The sequence below is a fragment of the Anguilla rostrata genome, chromosome 10 (assembly GCF_018555375.3).
Source record: "Anguilla rostrata isolate EN2019 chromosome 10, ASM1855537v3, whole genome shotgun sequence".
In the NCBI taxonomy this organism is placed as follows: Eukaryota; Metazoa; Chordata; class Actinopteri; order Anguilliformes; family Anguillidae; genus Anguilla; species Anguilla rostrata.
In genome coordinates this window covers 15,391,485-15,417,523 of record NC_057942.1, presented here as the reverse complement: position 1 = coordinate 15,417,523, position 26,039 = coordinate 15,391,485, and the positions used below count along the sequence as shown (strand labels likewise).

Genomic DNA, 26,039 nt, shown 5'->3' with positions numbered 1-26,039 from the left:
TTTCACTTCGGCGAAGAACCGCCGAACGCGAGCGCAGTTAGCGCCGTGCGCTACGAAGCCGGCTCGGCGTTCCGGGAGGAAAGGGGGCGAGGGGGCTCCCCCTTCTGTGTGGTCCACCGCCTGACTGATGACTGCTTGGGTTGATGGAGTGATCCTGGAAAACAAAGCACGCCGCCACTTATTTATACCGGGTAATTGATATGATAAACAGCAGGTTTTAAAGGAGCCACAAACAGAGAGAGAGAGGTCTGTGCAGCAACAGCTGTCTCAGAGGACGTTTTGTGGCTTTTTTGAGCATATAGGTATGGGCAGAGGTTAGGCCTATATCTACGATGTTGACTACGCAGGACTCTCGCTTTCCCAACCCACTGTCATTTATTTATATCTCTGAACGTGTCTTCTTTTTTGTATTTTTCCGTAGGCTGTGTGATTCGCGTTTGACGTGCACCTCCGTGGGCAGTCTTGTTCCATTGAACTGTGCTGTGAAGGTAGCTACGGGCTCCCAAAATGCATGCACGCTACAGCAGGCACGGTGTGGGGAAAGGCCGCTGACCCGGGGCCAGTTCAGCTGCAGGCCAAGGCATAGCGTGAGGGAAAAATAACTGACCCTGGATCAGTTCAGCTGCAGGCCCAGGTTTTGACACGAGAGTGAGATTTCCCCACAATGAGATGTCAATCAAAAGTTGTTTGAACCAATAAAAAAGAATTTCCCCTCCACAGCAAAACGATGAATGATTCACATCAGTGAGCATATAGCCCCACCTTACTATCTTATCATTGGGCCAAGGCTTGCAATGTAATGCCCAACAAAGCACAAATAATTGTAATTTAAAGAAAACCGTTTTTGTCCGTGAAAATCATGTTTTGGGTATCCAAAACTGTGGACACTAAAAGGAAAAAGGCAGAGCCAAAATGGAAGACTACACGTGTATATTTGTGTGCGAATGTGGTTGTTTGTGCTAATACACACGTGAGTGTACGTATTCCTGCGTGCTCACGCATTTTTCGGGTTGTACTCTTCCACACGCATACCTCTGTGTACATGTATGTTTGCACAAAGCAGCATGTGTGCACACGAGTGTTTGGGGGCATGCGTGCTGGCGCGTGTACTTGAGGTTGTGAGGCCTCCACTCCCCGCTGAGTTTCAGCAGATTGCTGCTGCCCTGTATGTGTGTGTGTGTGTGTACGTGCGCGCATGTGTGTGTGTGTTTAGGTGTGTGTGTGCGTGCGCGACTGGGGTGTAGGTGCGGGGCTGAAAGCAAGTGAGGGGAACACTCTGGTCAAGTATAAGGGTAAAATGGGGGCTTTGTCGCTCTCTCTCTCCTAATGGCCCGCGGCACTTCTACCATTAGCATTCCCCACTGCGACTCCAGCTCATAAGACTAATGGAGTTGCTACCTGGGGACATTAATTGTGCGTGACACCACTCGGGGGCTTTTTGTGCAGTCGCACTAATATCGCAGGGCCTCCCTGACAAAGCGCCTGAAAAGATTACAAACAAACCTCAAATAACTGCCAGTGTTACACTGATATTTGACAGGGGGCCTCAAGATCACTTATGGCTGCGATGAGCGACCCTGGGGTGCGCGCCGTTAGACGGGTACCCCCCGCCCCACCGTGGCCCCTTTAAACTGTGTCGAGGCGTGTGGGAGAACCTGTGGTACTGAACCGGGATTTTTTGTGTTGTTGTTTTTTGTTTTTTTTCCCCCTACTGGAGGACTTTCTTCATCAACACTGTGGGCAGTCGGGCTGGGGTTTTTGTTAAGCTGTCAGCAAACATCGATCGAAATGACAGTGCGCTTTCTCTCCCCGCGCACATTACGCCGCGTGCTAGGGTGTTTACAGCTGTACGGAAACGAATATCTTATTATATACTTAATGTTAGTAAAAGGGTGCGAATGTTATTCATTTGAGCTCGCTGTATAGGGGGATCTTTTGATACACAAGGCGATACTGGATAAAACGGTGATTTAATTTGTTGCGAATAATAAGTGATCTTGCAAAACCCACAGGACATGAAATTAATGTGCCACAGAATTATCATATTTCTCATTACACTGTCACCCTGCCGTGTTTTCCGCGCTACCTGCTAAAAGAAAAAAAAAAACACAGAGGAAAGCGCTAAATTGGATTGGATTATTGCATATTATTGTTGTCCTCTCTGAGCGTAGCCACTTTGTCATAAACCGTCACATCCTGTTCATGTGGACAGACTGCACTTCCTGGTTGCGGGCTAGCCTCTAACTTTATTATCTTTGAATAACACCTCTGAGATTTCAGAGCACTTCTGGTTTATGGGACCTTCACTGAAGAGACCTTTTAGAAGATACAGTGAGAAATAAAGAAAGAGAGAGAGGGAGTATAATATCTGTCCTGAACTCTCTAGGTTAGTTGTGGTTGATGCACTTGTGTTCAGCTTTTTGAAGAAGACATGTCAAAATATGAAGAAATGAAGAAGTCTTGTAGTTAATTAAGGGCAGGTGCGGCTGTCCACACCACACTAGATATGGATTGATGGTCTAAATCAAGATTCCACGGCTTTCAAAAGTGTAACATAGAAACAACTATTGCGTGAAGCTGACAGGTCTGTTTTTAAAATGTCTCAGAGTCCAAATAGAGAGAGAGAGTGAGCAAGAGAGAGAGCGAGTGAGAGAGAATCTGGCCAAGACCAGGAGAGTTTTGAGGGGTATTCAAGCAGAGAGAAAGAATACTGTACATCCTCAGCTCTCCAGGTCAGTTGTGTTCAGATTGATCCATGTGTGCCTCTTTTTTTGAAGACATGTCTGAATGTCAGGTTAGGAAGAACGTCACCCACAGCAGAGAAGATCGAAGGATTAAATCATCACCGGATTTCAAAAGTAATAAAGAAACATTCCTTAGAGCTGCCAAAGTATTCTTTTAAAACTGCAAAGAAATCAAGGCGAGAAAGACGGTGAGAGAAACACAGGAAGTTTCAAAGAGAAAGAAGGAAAAGGGAGTGGTAAACATCTGAACATCAGAAGACTAAAAAATATCATTTTTGTTGAGTATGGTAAATCGCTGCTTCTTAACCATTCCATTTGATTTGAGTACGTGTGAATAAGTTTGCAGCAGACTGCGGGCAGTCTTCCATAAATATTGAATGTGTATAATTTATGGGTGAAGGTAACGGATTAGTGACATTTGATTTGTGACTTCTTCTGTCAGATTGTTTAATTTTGAGTTGCAAATAGCTGGACTAGCACCAAAATGCATAAATGAATTAGGTTTTTCACACAGTGCCATTTTGTGCCAGCAAACTCGATTGCAGTACCTGAGGACGATGGGACTGATGTCCCTTCTGTTCCTCTCTCCTTCAGTCTCTGCCTGGTCCATTACTCTATGATCCTGATTGGCTATTCAAACCCATCCTTTCATTGACATATTTAGAAAGTGATTCTTATCGTTTGTCACAACATATGCTTTCAAACTGCGATGGCATGAATGTCAAAACTGTGCTGACAAACCAAAAAAAGGTAAAGAACAATGCAAAATACGACCACAAAAGACTCAAAGCTCAAAGGTAATAAGATAATTTGATTTCTCGTATGAACTCAATGGAAATGCCTGCCGCGGACGTTTTGAAAAGCAAAAATCCATTACTTCTCCCGGATTCCTCCTGGCATAAATTAAAGGGATTCTGAAGGCCATTAACCTGCCCATTAATATATCAGGGGTCAAGATTATTGAAACCTGCGGTTAAGAAATATTGGGGGGACGGGGTTGGATGATGGTTCATTTTATGGTTCATTGGGGTGGGGGGTGGGGGGTGCGTTTGGAAGGGTTCTGGATTTACAATTAATGGTAAAATGATCTCTCTTCTTTTTTATTAAGTAAACAGGAAAGGAGAGATAAGAGTCGCGGGGAAGAAAGGCGATAATCCCTTTGCGAGAAATTAATTTCCATCTCATTCGTCTCGTTGAATTTCAAGCGATCGTTTCGGCAGATATGAGGTGCGACAGTCGGGAGACTTGTGAAGGCAAGTGTAGAAACTGGGTTTGTGTTTGCTCAGTAGCAAAAGACAAGCGTGTACTTGGAGCACTTCTGAATCACGCTAATGCATAATAGCTTAAAATAGTTTGCATACTCAAAAGTGGTAATACAAATATTAGTACAAAAAATGGTCATTGCATCTCACTGGCAGAGAAATCTGAGCTACATTGGTAAACACTAAACATGTTCATAGAGCACAGATTGTTTTTTTTGAATATGGTTATTGCAATAATTATGAATATATCAGTGTTGCTCACTTGAAATGACAGGCCTTTTAAATTGTTAAAAGTCAGATGAATTGTATATAAGGATTATTATTTCTCTTTAAAGAGGCAGAATATATTCAGACATATGTGCAGACATACAAAATATTACAGTTTCTGTGAACAGAGTTTATGTATGGAAGACCAAACTGCCATCATAGCCCTGAGTAAGGACCTTCATCTGAATTTGCGCAAGTAAATATCCTGATGTATACATGGATCATATATTTAAAAAAACAGAAGTCTAGTACAGTAATTCAACATGGATATAAATGAAGAAATAATGATGTTTACACCGTAATGAGTTTTTGGGGGGAATGGGGGGTCCACGGTGACAGGTGAGGCTTGCGGCTAGACCCTGACAAAGTGTGAGGCGGTGAATAGATGTGGGCGTGGGAACTGTGGACCCTCTCGTAAAGCAGCTGTTTCCCCAGACCAACGCTCGGGTCTACAGCCTGGCCTACATAGGGTCCAGTAGACCCCCCTCCCTACAAACCAGGAGTATCTTCTCGCCTGCCTCAGGTCCTCAAAGTCACGTAAGGGGTTGGGGGTTGGGGGTTGGGGGGGTATTGAGGGGGGTATTGGGGGATGGGTGGCTACAGGGACATCAGATTTCACCTGCCAGGAACAACTGACCTTTTGCGAGCAGAAGACTTCTGGCAGTGTCCCCCCCCCTCTCCATTCCCAGTCCCTGAGCTGCATGAGCGAGCCCAAAGCCAGCGGGGAGTGGTGGGGGTCTGATGAAAGCTGCGTGCGTTGAGGTCGGGGGTCACGGCAGAGAAAACGCACTCAGGCCTGGGGCCTGGACCAAGCACATCATACCTCAGGTCCAGGCCGAGGAAACACGCCCTGCAGTACCACAGAAAGCAGAGCCCACAGGGGCAGACTTTACCACACAGCACGCAATATTTGTCTGATGAAATCTATCTGTTTGTTATTGACCCTCAAATGTAGGCCACACAAAATACCACAAATAAACTAGATATAGAGCTCCTGAAGAAAGTCTGTTTGCTTGCCGCTTGATAGTTAGATTCATAGTATATACTGTAATAGTCTATTATTTACAGTAACTACTACTCAGGTTGCAGAATTGAAGGTATTCTGTACATGGTAATTGTGTTATTCGTGGTAGTAGCAATCATGGAAGTATCATCAGTAGCAATAGCAGCAGTCGAAGGATAGCAGAATTGTTTAATTGTACTGCCCCATAGCATCATTACACCAGTACTATACATTATCATTATACTGGTATAGGACTACAGTATACCTACACCTATGTCATGCATTACTTGTGCACTTATATTTGACTACATAATTATTGTGCTTGCACTACACTGAAGCATCCTTAAACCTGCATGCTATATTATTAGTCTAATAACTTTACAGCACAACAGCATCATTACACCTGCAATGCACATCAGCAGCATAGCTGTACATTGCATCATTATTACTATTATACTGTACCTGTGCAAACCATTAGTGTTGATTTTAGCTCAGCTACCTGCTGACCAACAATCTATGGCCTTTTTTTTGTGTATTTTAGTTTTCTTTTTTTCTGGCCTTTATATTTAACTCATTTACCTATGTTGCATTCATAAGCAATGTCCTGAAGATGTGCAAATGTTTCAGATTTGATGGTATTTCAAGTTTTTATTTTATCAATAGAAAGTGTGGCTTCTTTGGGTTTAACGCTCATATTTGGATCAGTGATGATAGAGAGCTCGATACTGATAAGGCTCATTTGCACACGCTACTTCTGCTTCCATAGCCCTGTTTAGCTGACCCGTTAGTCCGTGACTCCGTATCTCTGAAGTCACATATAATCCTGGTGGCTTCATCCTGCAAACAGCTATCGGAGCCGTGCCACAGTTTTTTCAGCCATCAAAGCGAGGATGAGCCATTGTGGCAAGCCTCTGATAGTGTTATATGTGCCTGTTCCGTGAAGCGCTCAGTGAACATTTTATGTAGAACACTACATAAAGTAAAATTGCTAATAAAATTTAGGAAATAAAATAAAATCACAATGAAACATTTGAGACCAAAAAGATCACGTTCAAATGTTTCATTGTAATTTTATTTTATTTTTTATTTTATTTTATTTTATTTTAATTCTTTCGTATTTATTGATCGTGATTTTCTTGGCATTATATCTGGTGTTACAATAAGAAAATGGCAGGTGAGGTCCTCGAAGCTGCTTAAAGTATTTGTCTCCTTTGTTTTTTTCTCTCTCCAACAACAGTTTGGTTGTGAAAAAGGCAGTAACTGTAATGGGCTCCTACATAAACAAATTCCCGGCTCTGGAAAGCTCGCTGGTGACATGGGACCTCTGTCAAGAAGAGATGAAATTAAGTGAAATAAAAATCATATTAAAAATTATTATCGCCTAACAGCCATTAGTCTACAGCTAGCTGTCAGTCCTTGATGGATTTCACACTTAGTTCAATGAATGTTCTAACGACATTGATAAAATCACTGAGAAGCAAATAGGAAGCGGTGTTAACCCACTCGCGTAGAGCTAAGTGTTGTGTCAGTGCTGCAGATAGCGGTGGGACTAAACAATACAATTCCGTTGGCTTTTTCTTGAAAATCTTTTCATGCTTTACAACAGCAAGAATATGTATAGATTTTTTTTGTTTATTTGTCTTAGCTGCATGGAAGCGCAATAGTAACGTGGAACGTATGTTACGGGCGCAGCGATTTGCGTAATACGCAAAGCATTATTTTACCCATTAACGATTCTGCAGTATCTCAGCCATGCGACCAGCGGTGCGTTTCTCTCCAAGCGTTTGTGGAATAATTTGACAATAATGAAACGTAGCACTGCAACAAATTTTGCATGTGCAATAGCCAGCCAAAAGCGTGGGGTCATGACCCAAGAATACGGGGAACGGACATGGAGCATGAACACACTTCCAGTGGAGCTTAGAGTAGACCCAGATGTGTACAGTGTATTAATAAAAAACACACCCCGCATAGTGAGCCAGTTACTAGACAGGAAACATTTGAAAGAGGTATGCTAATACTTTGCTCTAGAAGTTCCAACCGATAAGTGGGGTCCAATGCGGTGCATCTCAGGAGCCCAGGACGTAGACCTCCTCACCAGTCTCAGCTTAACACAGAGCTACAGCCTTGTGTGAATTTGAAGTGCAGGCAGAATCGCAGCGATTCAACACAGGCCGGCAGAAAGGAGTACGTGAGAGCAGGATCTGGCAAAAACTCTCTGAATGAGATTGTTATTCATGTGAATTTCAGACATCCTTCCCAATCTGAGATCCGTAGAATAACGCACACGACAGACCTCGCAGTACCTGTTCTGAGTCCCAGGATTATAGCCATCCTCCCCCTGGCTCAAGGTTAATATCTGTGTTCAGGAACTGTCTTTGCAAATACAGCCCCCCCAAAAAAAATATTGTGTGTGTGTGTGTGCGCAGGGGACAGGCAGGAGGGTGCGTCCTTTGAACCTCAAGACCACGGTGAGGCCTGGACTTCTGACGAGGCGTCTCGGCCTGCGTTCCTTCCCAAGGTCAGCCGTTCCTGCGGGGTCCTCCACGCTCACAGGTAGGCGCTCGGAGACCTTGCCGAAGGTTGCCAGACCGCATTCGATCAGCCCGCGTTTCCGCTGCGGCCCCGGCTGCTTTTGAAAACAGAGCCACGTTACTTTGTTTGGGAATCCTTCAGATGGTTATCACAAGGCCTTCAGCTTAAATTTTATTCATTTATCTGTTTGTTTATTTTTTTGTGTCTGGGGCTCAAAAGAGTTCCGGCATGTGGTTGTTCGAGTATGCTTTCATTTTTTCGCAAAAAAAAAAGGCAAACGAAAGCCGTCCGGTGGGAACGTCTGTGCTGCCTTGTGAATAGCAGAAAAACGGTATTCAGAAGACGTAGGACTGAAGTACGTTTTATTACGATTTTATGTAAGAAGCGGTCACTTCATTTCACATCGAACACGAGAGCGTAAGCGAATCGGGTTATGAGGAATACGGCTTTTGCTTTTAGTTTTAAAAAGAAGGCTTGCTTTCAGTCGCATGGCTACGGTGCATGCTCCACATACGTGGCACATGGAGATGAATACACACAATGAATACAAACATGAGGCAAGCCTGGGGGGGGCTGAGGGGGTGCCCGGAAAGTCCCGCTGAATTCACTGACCACTGTGCTATTTCATCTTCTCTCAACTATTTTTCTAGTTTGGGGAAAACACTTTCTATCACTGTCAGGTAGGGCAAGGATAAAAACTCTCCACTCCGGGATTAGCTGTCTCCCCGCTTCACTGCAGCCCCCAAGTAATAAAATAGCACAGTATACTATCTGTCTCAGATTCAATTGCACTTATTTTGTAAGTAGTAATATCGGATTTGCTTTTCCATATATATATATATATATATAATCTTTTCAGTAACCTTTAATAACATATATATATATGAAATCCCGATCATTGCTATATTATTTATTTGCAGTAATGTAAATAATGAAAATAACTTGTGTTTGCCTCTGTGTCTTCGTTCTCTTCGTACAATGCTGAATTACACTAGTAAAGCCATGTCTGTGCCATATGTTCTATACTGTGTGATCTGCTTATGGTGGGTGCAAGTTGCTTAATTTTTTATAAAGAAAAACATTGCTTCGATTCCAAGAGTTGCTCCACTCTACTCAGCAAAGCAAACAGGCCGAACAAAAAAAAAAAAAAAAAAAGACATAAAAAGCTTCAATCTCTTTAATTAAGACAGCTTGGTGGTGGCACCCGGTTGCAGAGTATTTAAGCTAATTACGGTATTAATTACGGCATTAATTAAATGACATAATTGCCATTCAAAACAATGACTCCTGTAGTCCCCGGTAAGGTAAAGGGTTAATTTACTACGGAACCCAGCATGCATTATTTACATGCTCCGATGAATAATACATTTAAGTAGTAGGCTAATAAATTTCCCAACACAAAGCACAGCAAAGCAAAGCAAGCTTGATTTAAATATACGTCTCTGATGGATATTATGTGAGTTATGGGCGTGCTGGGGCGTGAGACCCCATTTCATTTTTACACCTCTGTCTAAAAAACACAGGAGAATACAAACTTCATTTTTTCTCCACTTACAAATGACCAGCTAAGTTAATATTGGTGCTCAGAAAAAAAAAAAAAAAAAGAAATCTGACAAAGAAACCATGAACGTGTTCATTAGGCATGTGATTCCTTACACATTGCCTGGAAACATAGGAAAAAAACCATACCGCTGCTCACCGTACAGTATCACATATGAGCCATGCACTCACAGTCGTTCAGGGAAATGGTCTTTACAACCCATGAGTATTTGCTTTGGTAGCCACCTCTGGCCCAAGCGCTGCTTGGCTTTTGGTTCAGCTGGGTTCATGAAGCGTAATGTAAAATGTCCTGGAAATTCAGGCTGTGAAAAAAAAAACACATTCCAAGATCTTGCTACTCATGCTAAATTCCTTAAAGGTTCATTTAATTCAAATAGGTCTTACAAAAAATGAATATGAAGAAATATTAGGAAAGCAGTGCTTAATATTATATATAAAAACCTGCTATGACTTTAGGCAGAATATGGGCTGTGCTGCAGAACCAGCACTTGTCCAAAAGTGACCAGGTCATGTGTGCCATTCACCCTTTCTAATGTGGCTAACTGCTTATTGTTAGATTTTTACTGTTTGTAGTAATTGTCTGATCCGGAGTCAGTCATGATCACCATTGTGAGGAGAAATATTAGACATTACACTGATGACCAAGAGGGGAATCATTACCGTTCAAAAAGCAATGTTTCATTAGGACTGGGGGCTGGACTCTACTGTTTATCAGACACATTATGGGGTGTACTACAGGGAATGAGACTGTGAACTCGGAACAGAACAATGGAGAATGAACAATAACAGATCTGTTCAGAGAATATGGTGTGCAAGCAGTTGAGTGTGAGTGGATAGAGTGTGCGTGTGTGTGTATGCGTGTGTGCGTGGGTGTGTGCATGTGCGTGTGTGTGTACTTATGTCAGCATATGTTTGTGTGGGTGTATGTTCATATATTGATATGGGTGCGTGTGTGTAAGTGTGTGATTCTGTGTTTGTGTACCATAAATAGCATGTTTGCATATGCGTACGCTTAATGCATCTGTGTGCATGTGCGTGCCCTTGTTTGTATGTTTATATGATTGTGAAAACAAATATGTTCCTGCGTAAGTGTGTTTGCGCATTGTAGCTGGGTGTGTGCGTTTGAATGCACGCGTGTGCGCGCGTGTGTGTTTTTTCCTCCCCCCTTGACTGCGACTGTGAAGTTTAACAATGTCCGTCAGCAGCACCTTCCAGAGATGGCTAGAGACAAAGAGAGAGAGGCAGCAAGAGCCGGTGTGATGCCGCAACACTTTCAATTTTCCTGCCCCAGACATCTGAAGAAAAAAATTACATCTCAGTCTGACGAGTGACTAATCAAGGCGAGCGAAATGGCGCTGCAATAAATTACTCCGCCACGAAATAAACCACACAAACAGACTGATGATAATAAATGTAAATTATTTCTCCGAAGAAATTTTCTTGGTACATGAGTAATACCGACCATCAGGAAGGAGTCTTCCTTAACATTAATTACAGAGAATGACAAGTGAGCTGACAAGTAGGAAGGCTCATTATCTGAGAACATATTCACAACTTCGCAATTTGCGCGAGATGGACTCCAGCTAAATTAATCTCCTTTCTTTGCATGAGCCCCTTCTAATTTTCATGTTATTAACAGGTTTGCAGTATCACTCAGTGATTGTCACCCTAATCAGGTTTTTTCGGCGTGTTCGGGAAACCGTGGTGTCATTTGAAAGGATCAGGCCTCGTAATGTGGCCCCCGTCACGTGCTCCGTCCTACAGGGCCGCTTTTAATAAGGTTCTTTAATCATCTCCTCTTTCGCTCAACTTTTAGCCCAGCTGGCTTTTATTATCACCGCTTTCTTATGCAGGAGAGTCATTAAAGGATGTTGGGGTTCATCAAGGAACGGGAGGGGTGGGGAGGTGGGGGGGGATTAAACTGGTAAAACAACTGCCGGGCCAGAAGTTGGAGAGTCTTGTGTTTGGTGCTTTTTTTGGCACGTCCATGCTTGTGCCCCTTGCTCTGTCCAGGTGACTTGTCTCTTTCCCAATGAGGCACGTGTCTGTCCATTCTGAAGTCCCATTCCAACAGAGGAGAACCTCCTGTCTTATGGGGAGTGATGGCGTGATCGTTGAATTGGCCACTGATCCATTGCATGTTCCTTAGACAGCGTGTTACTGGTCTTATTTTAGCAATATTTTAGCAGTATCTGCTTTGCAGTTGAACCGCCACCCCCCTCCTAACCCCAAACCCACAACATTTATATGTATTTCCAGGCATGCAGGTTTATGGTCTGGATCCCCCGAATGCATGTTAAATAGTCTCAATACCTGGTTTAACAGGCAGTTGCATTTGGACAAAAAATTGCATCTGTTCTGGTTAGTTTGACGAGCATTAGTTGTGTGCTGCAATGCTGGGAACATTGTTTTGGTGAAGACCAAGTAAGCTGTGTGCCTTTCCAAATTGGTGAAGTACACTTAGAATGTACAAAGAATGAATGGAAATTCCGTTCTTATTATACTTTATATATATATCCAATCTTTATATATTTTACATAACATTGTCAAATACACAATTTTTTGAAATAATTTTGCATTAAACGTATACTTTTATCAAAGATTACCATGAGTAAACTTTTTCTCAGAACTTAAGTACAAAATATGCACTCTTAAATCATAAATAAAATCAAGGTTAAACTAGCAGTAATTTAGGGTATAACTGAAGTTACTCTCAGTTTTAGGGAACTTAGTGTGTCTTATCATCATTCCCTGTTTCATTAGGGTATACAACAAGGTAACATGGACCGTGGACTTTGTCGTCCATCAATATGGGTACGAAGAACCCAAGGATGCCAAACATCATTTGAACTCTGACTGGAGCATGGGGCAATGGTCAAATGAGGCCAAAATTGAACCTTTTGGCCAATGTACAGCATCAGCATGTTTGGCCTCAAAAGAGGGATCCATACAAGGAAAAGCACCTCATTCTTACCATCAGATATAGTGCTGGATCATTGCCAGTGGTCCAGGACCTCTTGTAAAGATCAATGGTATTGTTACTTCCACTGACACCAAAAGATTTCAACCTAAAACCTGGCTGCCTCTACCACAGGCCTGAGACTTGGCCATGGGTGGAGACTTGGCCTTCCAACAAAACAATGTCCCCCAAACATACCTTAGTATCAACAGAGAAATGGTGCTGTGAAAAAACAAAATCTATGTTTTACAATGGTCATTTCAGTCTCTGGACTTAAAACGTATTGAAAACCTATGGTCTGAACTGAAGAGGGCAGTCCGTAACTGCAAACCTAAGGATAGCAAGGATCTTGACATCTTCTGCATGGAGGAATGGTTCAAAATACCTACAGATGTGTTCTCCAACCTTCTGACATTATAAGTGACCACTCAACTGCGATTGTTCTTGCAAGGGGATCATTTTTAAATGCAAGTCTCAATCACAGGGTTGCCAACAATTGTGAAACCTGTTTTAAAAAATAAATATCATTTCATAAATGTGTTTTGGTTGAATCATAAATAAAGTACAATATCTGAAAATTATTTGCGCACATAATAATAATAATAATAATAATAATACAGATTTTTGTACATCTTTAACAAGATATAAAATGGCAATAATTCTGGATCTGGTCATCCATGCACAATCATTAAAACCAGAAATATAGTTTCCATGGAGACTTTCCTTGAACTCCGCATATGGCTAGCAATGCTTATTGCTAAATCGAGCTAACAGTTCTTGACCTTTACATTTTTCTCTGTTTTCCCTGTTCTTCCTCTTTTATTAATTTGTTTGCCAGAGGTAAAACCGGAGAGCCAATGACTGGCCTATTTGGAGGATTCACATGAGACATGCTTTGTCAAATACAAAGGTAATACTGTAAATATGGTTCTACAAGATCCAATGTTCCTCAGCCAGATAAAGTCTGCCTCCTCTCAACCGAGCCTTCTAACACGGACAAGACAAGCTGTTAATTCAGTATTTAATGTATCTTTTCCCACATACCTCTCATTGTGTCAAATAATATAATCCCATAAATAAACCACCATGTTTTAATAACAGAGTTTTTGTGGTACAGTAAATCAGCATACTTGGTGAAATGTATCATTTTTTGGTTGCTAGTCATGAGTGATTAATATCTTTTTCCTGAGGTACATTATCCAGTGTGCAATTTTTGTTAGATTATCAATTAAATGTTCTGTACTTATAGGCATATGATCTGAACACTTCTTAAGCATATTATAATCTAATTTCTCTGAGGTATATCCTTCCCACAAATTTTGAGGGACGGAGCTCGGAAGTTATTGTCTGTATTATCATTTAATTTTCTATTAACTTGTATGCAACATTTTTTGTTGATTAAACAGCAAGATGTATTACACAACTTGAATGAGGTCACACATGAATGAGGGTATTCATGAGCACACATCAAACGTATAAAAACGTGTGAATATACTGTACAGTAGTTACTTTGTGACTTGTATTTCTGACGTGTAAATAGTAATAAAACCTGAACCCCTCAATAGCTTATGCTTGGTAATGGGGAAATGAAAGCCACCCAGCCTGTGGAGGACTGTAAAACCACTTATAGGCATTGTGAGAAGGTCACACCGTGTGATTGGCTATGACCTTCTCAGGAGATACTTTCTCATGATGGGTCGTGCCGCACAAGAGTGGAAGTGGCTGAAATGTGACATGAATTATGTCCACCATTTTACAAAAGTGAGTTGGAAAGGTTCCTTTGGCTATACCGCAACGCTGTGCCTCAATTCACTGTTGTATGATGCTGAGGGTGATATGTTGCTGTCTCGGAAAACTCAGAAGATGAAATAGTCGAGACTTGAGAGGTTGGCAGAGATTTGACAAGGCTGTCTGCTTCCACAGTACCTGCAAAGTCTAACTAGCTAACGCTGTTCACAAGTAAATGTTTGTGAATCCATTCTCTTTGTGTTTTAACTTTCAGTTGATAGTATGTTCTGAAGTGGGGAAAAAAGAAATCTCACGCAAGTACACACACCTGTTCTCAGGTGAAGACAGAGCACTATAATGGTTAAAAAACAGACCTCCAACTTTATTCAAAATTAAATATTGGCTTATTGGCGTAGCAGACACTACAATCCGGAATAGCTGCTTTCCAGCTACTGTACATAGCTTCTATGTAACATGCAGTGTAATCTGTTTACACAGATGGATATTTTCTGTGCCGGAGCACTTTAGAATACGCATCATGTAAAAGGATACACATTGCCCCACCTCGGATTTGGACCTACACCCTGATTACAAGTATATTTACCCAATTTATTTACTACACCTGCCTAGTAAACATGTTCAATGTGTGAGTATTTATATGAAATAAAACATGGTGACATTTGCCCAGAAAGCACTGATTTGGACTCAGGACTAAGACTGAATCAGCGGTCCTCCAAATTCAAGCTTATTCAATGCGTTTTACGTTTTCGTCATTCCTTAGACAAGCTTGTTGTGTGTTTACATTTTTGTTTCCAACCTCATTTTTTGAAAATCTTATACACTTTTTGTGTATTTAATCTGCATTTAAGGTTGCTCTTGTTTTTCTTGGTGAATGTGGCACAATTCATAGGATTTGTAGTTTTTTGGAAGGTAACTTTGCTGTGGTATCTTATTGAAACAGGAATGAGCATAAGCTCACTGTTTAGTAGCAAAAATGTAATGAATCTCTGATCATATCATACAACAAGTTTAATTTACATTATAATTATTATTATGTTGTAATGGAAGAATCAACTTTTTCTAATTTGTAGAATTCCCCCACCCCAAGAAAAAAGATTGTGCTGGTTGTTTTAAAGTACAAATCTGTCTTGATGAAGACAATAGATAATGACTTCAATTTAGTGTCCATTTCAGTAGAAAAACCTTTTATACACTTCTGATATTAACAAAGCACTTGGGTTTTTAGGCGGAAGACCCAAACAGAAAATTTTGGTATGGATGTATTCCAAGCCAAAATAAAGAAAACTAAAAAACGAATCAAAGGTGTTTTTTGATGGCATTCCCCTTATTTATTCATAATGGGAAAATAGCCACCATTTCATTTTCTGGCTTAAATCAAACATTGATAACCGTACTACATTATGTTAAATTTCTGGCTATTCATGGTTATTCATGGTTTGCATTCCCGGTCTTCACAGCACAGTGCTTTATTCCATATAACTGTCTGTCTATCCATCATCCTAACATTTCATTTTTATATGCATTTATGTAATTCTTCCATCCGCGCAGGCCCTCGTGGAGCAGGGGAAAATGCAATTGTAAGTGATGTTGTGAGTTTTGTTTTGCTGGAATTAATAAATCACCGCGAGTGTGAGATATCTGCATGTCCGAAATGTAATCTGCAAATTTGCCGTATATCAACCCCTGTTTAATTCACAGGTAGCCTCATGATAGCTGATGCAGAAATGCAATATGTCATGCAAAATTAGTTCAGAGAGAATAAGTTTCAGGGGGGAACACAAAATATTACAAGAGGGAGCCGGTAATGGCACCGGCAGCTTTATCTCCGGCTCTCTCTAACACTGTCTTTAATTACATTTCACGGATTGTACTGCTACAATAGCGGCTTGTAACCTTTAGAGAATGCGCTTTTTAATAAATGCAAAGTACACATTTTCATATCTATTTTTTTCCAAAGCTATTCCCATTTATTAATTTGCTGAACATAATAAAACAAAGAATAGGAGTAATTCGCTCTTCGGCTCAAAGGGCTCCCAGTGAGAGAGAGAGACACACAGTGTGTGTGTGTGTGTTGGGGGTGGGGGTGGGGGGGTTGGGGGGTGGGGGTGGGGGTGGAGGGTTCAGTGGTGTATTGAGGGAGGAAAAAATAAAATATGGACATCTCCTCATATCCGAGTACCAGCTCAAACTACTGAAATACACAACACCAGTACACCATAACGATACAACAATGGAAAAAATGGAAAAATTGATTGAAAGTGCTTTTGTTGTTGTGTTCAGTGGTTGCATTGTGGTTGTCAGTCTGCTGTTTGTCAATGATATTGTCAGGAAAAAAGTCCAAAATGAAATGGGAAAAAAATCCATGAAATAATGTTTAAAAATATATATTTTTCTAGTTCCAAAAATAACCATTTTGGAAACATTAGCATGGTGTTTAAGTGTTACATGTTACAGAATGGTCTACACGTCATTATAAATCTTTTATGAAAGGGCAGTGTTTGTGGTCATTTTGAAATAATTGGGGGAGACCGTGCACTCCACGTTATAGAGGGCTCTGGAGAGACACTCTGTGTCATCTTTGTAAAAATGTAAAGATATGTAATATAATTTTATCATTACGCTCACGACAAGCTTTTTCAAGGAACTGCTTAAGTGTACAGTAAACGGGAACCTCTTTAATGGGGATTATACTTTTTAATTTAGTGGGATAGTGATTAATATGCCGTCAGTGGTAACCTTGGCGGATGCAATGTGGTTTCAGCAGTTTCAGTGAACTTTTCTGCCCTTCGCACTCTGTAAGGATCCTTTCTCCTGTCTTCCTAGGAGTCCAAGATGTGGACCTAAGCACCGAAAATGGGTTTCGCTCTCGCAGACAATTTAGTTAGCTTTTTAAAACATAAATCATAATGTATTTAGACGTGCATTTCATTTCATTTAACAAATGCCGTTCAGTGTGCTGCAAAATATTGTGGAACAATACTATTTTTGAAAAGTCATGAAATGTACGTGTGACGACTACAGTGTCGAAGAGGACATTTTACTTCAGTAGAGATTCTGCTGGGCAGACATGTCTGCTGGGGTGTGCGTGGGCAGGGGTGGACACATCTGGCAGCAGCAAGGAGGGGGCGGCGGGGGGAGTGTGTAGCCAAGGGAGAAAGGTCAAAGGGGACACATGACCAGCATCACTCTGCGTGTGCGCTTACTGTTCTGTTCAAGTGCACTGTTCCCGGCTATTTCAGGCTACGCTGTGAGTATTCAGAGGAATTCATCCAACCATTAATCTCCAAGCGCTGGATCCTGGAACGCAATTCAGGAGTCTGAATTTGATCCTTGACCCTAGTTTGCTTTCTGGCCTCCGGTTAGCTTAATCGTCCTTATATTCAGGGTAAATTTCATCGCTTGCATTTTGTCGTTGTAGTTGAACATTTTGAAAGCCACGTTTCTTCTAATGACTCTTAATAAAGAGCAAGTTTTTTTCTGTTGTGCGGTATGATGCTGCCACTCAGTGAAACTCCGGCGTTTCCTCAGCGTACAAAAACGGCGAAACACTCGACCGGAACTTTCCCTCTGCTGGGCGCGGCGGTAACGATACCGCTGTATTCCCATCCCGGGCCGCTGTCTGCCGCGGTGCTAAACGGCTAATGCTTTGCTGTCTGTTTTTATGACAGAACCCTTTCCCTCTTTTCTTTTACATTTTTACTCTTGTCCCCAGTGATGGTGCATTCATCTTACTGTGTGAAAGGTGCATTTAAACGTCAAGGCTTAACGAGTGAAGCAATAGACCCTAAATGGCTTTAACAGTTGAGCACTGCTTATCCCACGCTTAGTATGGAACAGCTATCCATCTGCTAAGTGAAAAATGGACCAATAGTTTTCAAAGGGGACTTAAGCTATGAGCCAATCAGGTGCCGGAAAAAAAACAAACATTAATTCATTATGTCTTTCATTACTGCTGTTTCATAATCATAAGTTGCATTTTGGGTAGTTCCAGTATAACGCTGTCTGAACTGATAGCTGGACAAATCAAATGTCATTGGGCATGTTGAATGGGTGCATGAGTGCTCTTAAATTAGAGTAGTTATTTCATAAATTCACCCAGACCAGAGCAAAGCACTTTTGCACAGTTTGCAGAATATCTAATCAAAATCTAAACCCAAAACTGTTAGTCAGCATACGGACTGTTATGCATGCTTCCTTGACTCAAATGGCCTGAAATTATTTATCTTCGCTAAACTTCTTTAGAGGCAGCATAATGGGCACATCTAAAGACATTTTACACAGTTGCACTCAAAACAAAATGCTTCCTTATCATTTAGATTTGAGATATCCTTCGGCACAAACTGTCTTTCAGTCACCTTAGTGATTAACATGCAGCTCCCTCATTTTTTTTAATCAAAGCCAAAGAATACTCTTTTGAAGTTGAAGATTGGATACTATCTCTGCGTCGCACTCAGATATATTTTCTCCCCTCCCGGTGACGCTTGCCGATGTGTTTTTCACTTCCTGCTGCAAATAAAATATTCAGTTGATCCAAATCTGCAGTGGCAGCTGCTACAAGGGCTTTTTAATTGAATGATTATTGTATTAAGTAGTTGCTTTTTAATGGAGCATGCACCCCAGCAATTACTTCCACTTAAAGACGCTGAACCTTAGCAGGTTTGCGGAAACAGGAAGCACAGTAGAGCCTGCTAACTCTGTACCCCCGGGGCTGTTTGATGTGGGCACAGTCAGGACACCTTCCGCCCACATGCTTCCCCGCCCCCCCCCCCCCCCCCCCCAAAAAAAAGACCATGGGTATCCCAGAATGCATCTCTCCCCAGCGCTTTTAGAAGAGTCCCCGGCGCGTGCCGTCAGGGATCGTTTGAGCGCGCTATCCCAAGTCTCCCTGCTTCGGCCGCGATCGTATTCTGGCCCCCTAACCTCGCCGTCTCTATCTTCTCACTCATCATTAATCAGATAAAAAGCCCTTCATCGCCCCCCACCCCCCCCCCTCCCCAGCCCGTCCAATCAGATAAGGATAGATCAATGAGGCTCGAATCGCTTCTCAGCCCGCAGCAGACCGCATAACGCGAAATGCCATTCGCATCCCCGATTCCGAGGCCTAAGTTGTTTCAGAGCGTTCTTTCTCTAATATTTAATTTCGCTTGTTTGTTTAAGATTGCATCATTTGAAATGCATGGCAGAAGCCCTTAACCGTGGACACTTCCTCAGCCTATAACAGATTAAAACCTATACATGGTTGAGCTACCATTTCCAAACCCTTTGAACTTCACTACTCATTGCAGCCTTTGGAATTCACGCCGTGCCATTAAAGCTACAATTGCAGCGATATGTTTTGTTGTAATATTGTAATGTAATTTATTTCAAAGAGTGTTATGTGAAGTGTTGCAGTGGCCGAGTTCTATCAGCTTTGCAATTAATATCTACAGTGCTACTTTATGCTCCACTCTGGCTCTTGTACTCTCCCTTGTTATTTGCACTAGGCATTATTTATTATAATGGCCTTGTAAGTCGCTTTGGACAAGAGCGTTTGGCCAATGAATGAATATAATCACAGCAGTTTTTTTTTTTTTTAACTGAATCAACCACTGTGCCCCATCTCGGAATCTAACCTGCAATGAGAAGCAAGCCCAGCTAGCGCAATGCTAGCCAATTTCGACCAGGCGGCGCCATTTTCTTTGGGTTTGCTAACCTCCAGAAGACTGGGGAGGGAGTGCTTTGACCGTACACGTGTGCAATGGGTGGGGGGCCAACAGCGTGTGGGAAACTGCCGTCCGCTCACAGGTAGAACCCCCTCACCCTCCCCCTCCCCCTCCCACCGCATCAGCGCATCTGCGAATGTGCGCTTGGGCGGAACCCGGGCACGTTCCTCGCCGGCGGACGGGGAGACTCCGGGGAGCGGCGCGAGGGGCCTCCGGCGCCAGCCAGGAAAGTCCTCGACATTCATCTGACTCCTCCGCTGAAAGTGGCCTGGCGTCACATGACCAGGAACGTCGGTTATGGGGGGCGGGGGGCGGGGGTTAGGGTGAGCCTGTCCGTCAGACAGTGTGACCTTTGTGCCCTTGTGTCAGGAACCTGGCTGCATTATGGAAGCCCGCTCTTGTCTGGAGATGTTATGCAATCGGGTCGACGGGTTGCAAACGTTTCCCGTTTCCCTCTGTGAAGCTGCTGCAGCGTGTCACAGTGAAATCTGCAGACTCTCTGCAGATTCCTAGGGTCCGCGCGCTCTGTGATTTGGTTGTATTATGTAAGGGTTGGTGGTGCATGATGTAGAGTTCTTGAGACATATTGTAGCTGTGCATGTGTTTGTTGACAGTTTTAAGGCACAAGTCTATTTTCAGACGCTCCTATTCTTCTATTGGACTTTGAACCCAAGTTCTGTTCCATGACACAAGAACATATTCCTTAATATCATTTCATAAATTATGATCCGCAAAATTTTATTTTACATATTTGTGCATGAAATTTGAATCTTTTTCTTATGATCTGGCCTGTACGGGACATCATTCCTTGCTCAATTTTTCATTTAATTGCCCTCACGATGAACTAACAAGAAAAAAGTCCTGATGACAAATAACATAAAGAAACATTGCCAACTGGGAATTGTACGTCCTGGAGCAGCTACATAAATCACGCTGCAGTTACTTTTCTAGCCTTTGTCCAATGGAAACCTGACTCTACTTTCATGTTACACTTTCCAGACTTTCACACAGTAGCGACTGTAAAGCATTTTTGTTTTTTAGCTTGTGTTCTTTTCTTTTTGTTGTTGCTTTGCATCTCAGTAATGTGGGACGTTGTATATATAACCGATGTATCTCTATAGGAAAAAAGGAGGGAGAGAGAGAGTGAGATAGAGAGAGAGAAAGAGAGGGAGACGGGGAAAAGCATTACCCTCAGACAATAGTATTCCCTCCCTGCTGCTCCTTGGGTCAGGCGAGACCCATTTCACTGTCTTTTATTTAATAATAAGTCCATGCCCCGGAAAATGAGAAACGCGAGTGATTGCCGTCTTACTCCTTCTCTGGACCGTGCTTGTCATAACCGCCCTCCCCTCTTTAGCCCCCTTCCGCCCTCCCCCCCCCACCCCCAGAAATCCAACATCCCCCCCCCACCCACCCCAGAAATCCAACAACCCCCCCCCCCCCAAGAAATCCAACATCCACCCCCCCTCCCCAGAAATCCAACATCCCCCTTCCCAGAAATCCAACATCCCCCCTTCCCAGAAATCCAACATCCCCCCTTCCCAGAAATCCAACAACCCCCCTCCCCAGATATTCAACAACCCCCCCCCCCCCCCAGAAATCCAACAACCCCCCCTTCACCAACAGCAGCACCAGAGGGGGCTTTGAGCGGGGAGCTCTGGGCTGTCCCTGCTCACCAGACCGCCGTCGGCCTCCGCGACTGGGGAGGGGGGGGAGGGTGGGGGGCGACGGGCGACGCTCGGCCGCGGAGGAACCTGCACGAAATTAAATTCTCCAGTTGGCTGGGCCGGGGGGGCCGCGCGCGCCGCTCCGCCGGGCCGCTCCTTCATTATTCGCGCGCCCGTAGCCGCCCGCGCCGGATGTCTTGTCTGTTTAATGCCAGCTCGGCTGCTCCGGGAGAGGAACGGGGCTTGTCAGTCTCCGCGGTAACACACTGTATTACCGTCTCCACTTCGTTTGCTCCGCGCGCGCTTCTGCCCGCCCGCGCGCCGCCGCCGCTTCCCCTTCCCCGAGATCCCGGCCGCCGCTTTCTCTTCCCCTGCGTTACCCGTCCCACCCCACCCCTCCGCCCCGCCGCCTTACCTGCTCCTTTTCCTTTTATTTAAGGTTGGAGGGGGGGGGACTATGTGTATCTGAGAATAGAGTGAAGCATTTTTTTTAAAGTGAATTCGATACAAAATAAAAAAGAGACAATCCTTTGTAATTTACCTGAATTTTCTATGAAGTAGGTCGAATGAATTATAGAAATGTGTTCATCACTTTTGCACGAGTTAGGCTATTCGTTGTTGAAGAACAGAGATAGCATTATTACATTTCAATTTTTTATCAGCCGTGTTTTAACCATCAATGATTTTAATATGATTTATTGTTATTGTAATATTTATGCATCAATACTATGTCTAGTCTGGCTTACATAACTTACATATTTTTAAAATGATCAGTTTGTGCAATGAGATATTGGAGATATTTAAATACGGACTTTTCTTAAGGCCAGTACACATAACATAACTGTACGTGTGACAATACACCTAGAAATTAAACCCAGCAAATCTCAGTGTTAATTCAACTCTGACGGAGTACAAAATGTAGTCCATCAGAGTTGATTCAACATATGAACACAGAGCATTTCCTTGTGGTCCTGCAAAGTTCTAATGACAGCACAGTTCTCTAAAGCCAAACTGCCACTTCATTCTTTAAGACTACAACAATAGCCATTTTAACATTGATACGCTTTCAGTAAACAGACAGGTTCTATTAGAATGGGATTCAGTATATGGCAGTCAACATTTTTGGTTAAAAGCAAAGGCCTTCAAGAGGGCACTTATTGGGAAAGTGTTAATGTGTCACTGGCGTAATTTCGTGTTTGCGAGAGACCACACTGGGACATATTCAAACAATCCCAGGATCTGGTCAGGGTTAGGTACCCCCTGCAGTCCGACGCGCGCGCGCTGGGGGGGGGGGGGTCATCGTCCCCGTGTCAGGCATTAAGTCAGCGCTTTCTGCATGAGGAGGCTCTATGATTGAGTGTCGCGGAATGGAAGCTGGAGCGTTCTCGTTCTCCACCAAGACGTGGCTCGCGCTTGACCCCGCGAGCGCTCGGTGGGAGCCTCTGAAACGCCACGGTTTAAAAAAAAAAAAACAGCTCCCTGACTCCCTGGCTTATATCACTCCACCCTCCACCCCCACCCCACCACCCCCCTCAGAAGCACTTGAAAAATGGAAATGAATGAATCAAATCCCTTTGTGGGAAGCCAAATTACACTCAGTCACCATGTCAAGCTGGGAGCTTTCACTGCGCTAAGTCTTGTTGGTAACACTCAATACAGGTAAAACCTTTTCAGCGGGTGGAAAATCTCACCCCCCCCTCGCTCTCTCTATCTCTCTTTCTCTCTTGCTCTCTCTATCCTTCTGCTCATCCCCGATTTGGTTTAATATTTAAATAAGCTTCCCCCCCCCCCCCCTCCTTCCAAACTGGTGTCTCAAATTGGCGACGGTGGGATGTCGTTTGAGCGCGCCGCATCAAGCCTCTCCCGCAGCTCGGCGCGGTGAAGGGTACAAAGCGCACATGACGTCTTCCTCCTGCGCGCTCCTCATTTCCCCCGTAAAGGCGCCGTGACGTGGTGTCATGTGGGATGCTGAAAGGGAACAGGAACGGGAGAGCGGGTGGAGGGGCGTGCGAGGTTGGCGCGTTCGTTTGATGGTTTGCTTTGAATTTGCGGCAAAAAAAGATGGAGAGCAAGAGAGAGACAATTATATGGTTATTTTAAGATTTATTTGTCTCATTTAATTATTGGTCTTTATTTATGGTGGCAGTGGTCTTACAGTTTCTTTTTATAAAATGCTTTGGCTACGCTTCATAAGGTTTGCCATGCTAATAAAGCAGGTTTGAGACAGAGAGAGAGAGAGAAAGCGACAGTCATCAAGGTGTACGATTGCAAACACATCTCACAAAGAAACAGTCCATAAGACCAATGTTAGCCTCTTAAGCAGAGAATTTCAGACTCGTGTAAAATTAAAAACATAGTTTTATCACATCCACAGCTGACCTTGGTGCTGACAAAGGTCCTTGCGGAGCACGATGTGTTTTGTGTTTGTGTATCCGTGTGAAAACGGGGAAAACAATGTCCCCGAAGTGCAGGACTTCCATCCCTCTTCCGTCCCTTCTTCCCACCTTTAATTTTGGTTAAGTTCTGGCATGGCGGGTTCCTCAGATCTGCCTGCGCAGCTGCTCGCTAGGTTTGTTTTGGTCTAATTGGCTTCATAAATATGGGGCTGTGGGGTGGAGAGCAGAGCCTGTAGCCCGGCGCTGTGGATCACCTCCTCTCTCTCTCTCTGTGTGTGCTGTGTGGGAGCAGGCTTGGGCGATGGCGGGGTCGCGGCGGACGGTAATGGACGTAAAATAAAAACAAAGAAAAATGGTCATTTGGAAGCCATTAAGCACCCTCCACCCACACCTTCTGTGTAACCGCGAAGCCGATAGCGTCGAGAAACAAAGTGCTTTCCAATGTGACAATTGATTGCCTTTTGAGGCAGTTGTTGGTTGATTTCATAATTGGTATAATTTTTCACGAGTACATGAATGTCATGCGGAGATGGGCTTTGGAACCGTGGTCCTAATGCAGTGCCCCTCAGTTCAACCTGAGATCAATAATGTATTAAAACCAAGTGCTTATTAAAATAATAGGAAGCTACTGCCCGACTCCGGTGGAAAAGGGAAAGACAAATGGGCAAACAAGGAGCCGGGATGGAAGTCAGGCATTGTGCCCTCTTTGTTTGGAGCTCAATGTTTTCCTGGCTTGTAATCTTACGTTTATAAAAAATCAAATCCGTGACTTTACCCGCAAACGAGAACAATGACAGAAGAAAAAATGTTAAAAACATACGTAGGTCATTGACTAAAATGCCCAGATTCAATCAACTTTTGTTCTCTTTTTTGACTAAATAAAACAGAATGTGTTCTTTTCTTTCTTCACAAGCAGTTTGGTGCATTCACTCTCGGTGATTGCGGAACAAACCAAACTCTTGGTCAAGGTAAACAAAACTATATCGTGAGTTGAGCAGAAATGTTTGCTCAACCAGAGCATGCTTGAGTACTTCAAATTAGATTTGAGAGCCAAATATATGATCAACATATTATAAGCTGTAACCTATTTGTCCAGGATAGGAATTTAAAATGCTGCAATTATATAGTGTTGCATTGACTCCTTAATAATAATGAACACGATTTGATAAATAAATTCTAGAGGGGAAATGTATTTGGATCTGTCCTCTCTGGTATGGGCTCCTGAAACAAGGAAACCTATTACTGCTGTTGACACTTTAATCTACAGCGGCTTTTATCTGAATGCATTTGGATTAAGGTTGCAGCTCTGATATTAAGTATTAGCACCGCCAGGAAGTCTGTCTGCTCTCTCACATACAAAAACGAGAACAGGAGCGATGAAATCACCGTATCCGCGCTGGGCTTCTCCCTGCTCCGTTTCCAGTACCCTCAAAAGTACAGTGCGGCAACTGCCCATCATTCTTGGTAATAATTATGTATCATCTATCTGTTTAAATATTGAAATTACTATACGCTGGAGCCGGTCCGCGCCGGAGTGAGGAATCTCTTCCGTGTGCTGGTGAGCCGGGGCCAAAACCTGCTTCCTGTTTACGTGCCGATCGCCAGAGGAAAACAAATTGCGTGTCACCCCAATTATGGTGCGGGGACAGTCTGTTGTGTCTAGACGCGGAAAATATCTGCTTTAACACATTGATTGCGCGGTTAAGTGAAATATTCCCCAATTTATTTGGAACCGGGCCCTAATGCATCAAAGAAATGGCCTGTGTTCCAAAATGTTAATAATATTTAAAGCTCCAGCGACACGAGAGACGCCCAGCAGAGAGGAGCGGCGCGGCTAATGGATATCAGTAATTCAGATTGGTTAATGAGTTTTAGCGGTTAAAAAAAAAAAAAAAAAAAAAAAGTCAGGAAACGTAGCCGCGCGCACGGGCCCCGCACGACGCACCTTTTAATTAAATTACGCGATCCCCCGCAATACGGCGCTCGCCCGTCCTCGACGAGGGGGAAAGCGCGCGCTTTTCGGCGAATAAAAAAAATAAATAAATAGCGACTGCCGGACGAAGACGAGTCGGCCGAACCCGTTCGACGCGCGAGCGGCGTGACGCGACGCCCTCTTTTGTTTTGCCACCCGTCGCACGTCCGGCGAGGCAGATTCAAATAAGGCTCACGCATGATAACAATATTTATCATGATTG

General features: G+C 43.2%; 1 long non-coding RNA gene across 7 annotated transcripts in view; it reads left to right on the top strand.

Annotated features, from left to right (window-relative positions):
* Positions 1-26,039, top strand: part of LOC135265115 (uncharacterized) — a 112,355-nt gene that overhangs the window by 72,542 nt on the left and 13,774 nt on the right. For 4 of the 7 annotated variants that reach the window (XR_010332858.1, XR_010332855.1, XR_010332854.1 and 1 more), the window contains exon 4: positions 7,706-7,832. The exons of 2 other annotated variants lie outside the window; for them this stretch is intronic. This is a non-coding gene — a long non-coding RNA (uncharacterized LOC135265115). Of the gene's footprint in view, positions 1-7,705; positions 7,833-12,134; positions 12,867-26,039 lie in introns of those variants that run through there. One more of the 7 variants, XR_010332857.1, reaches the window with a different exon arrangement.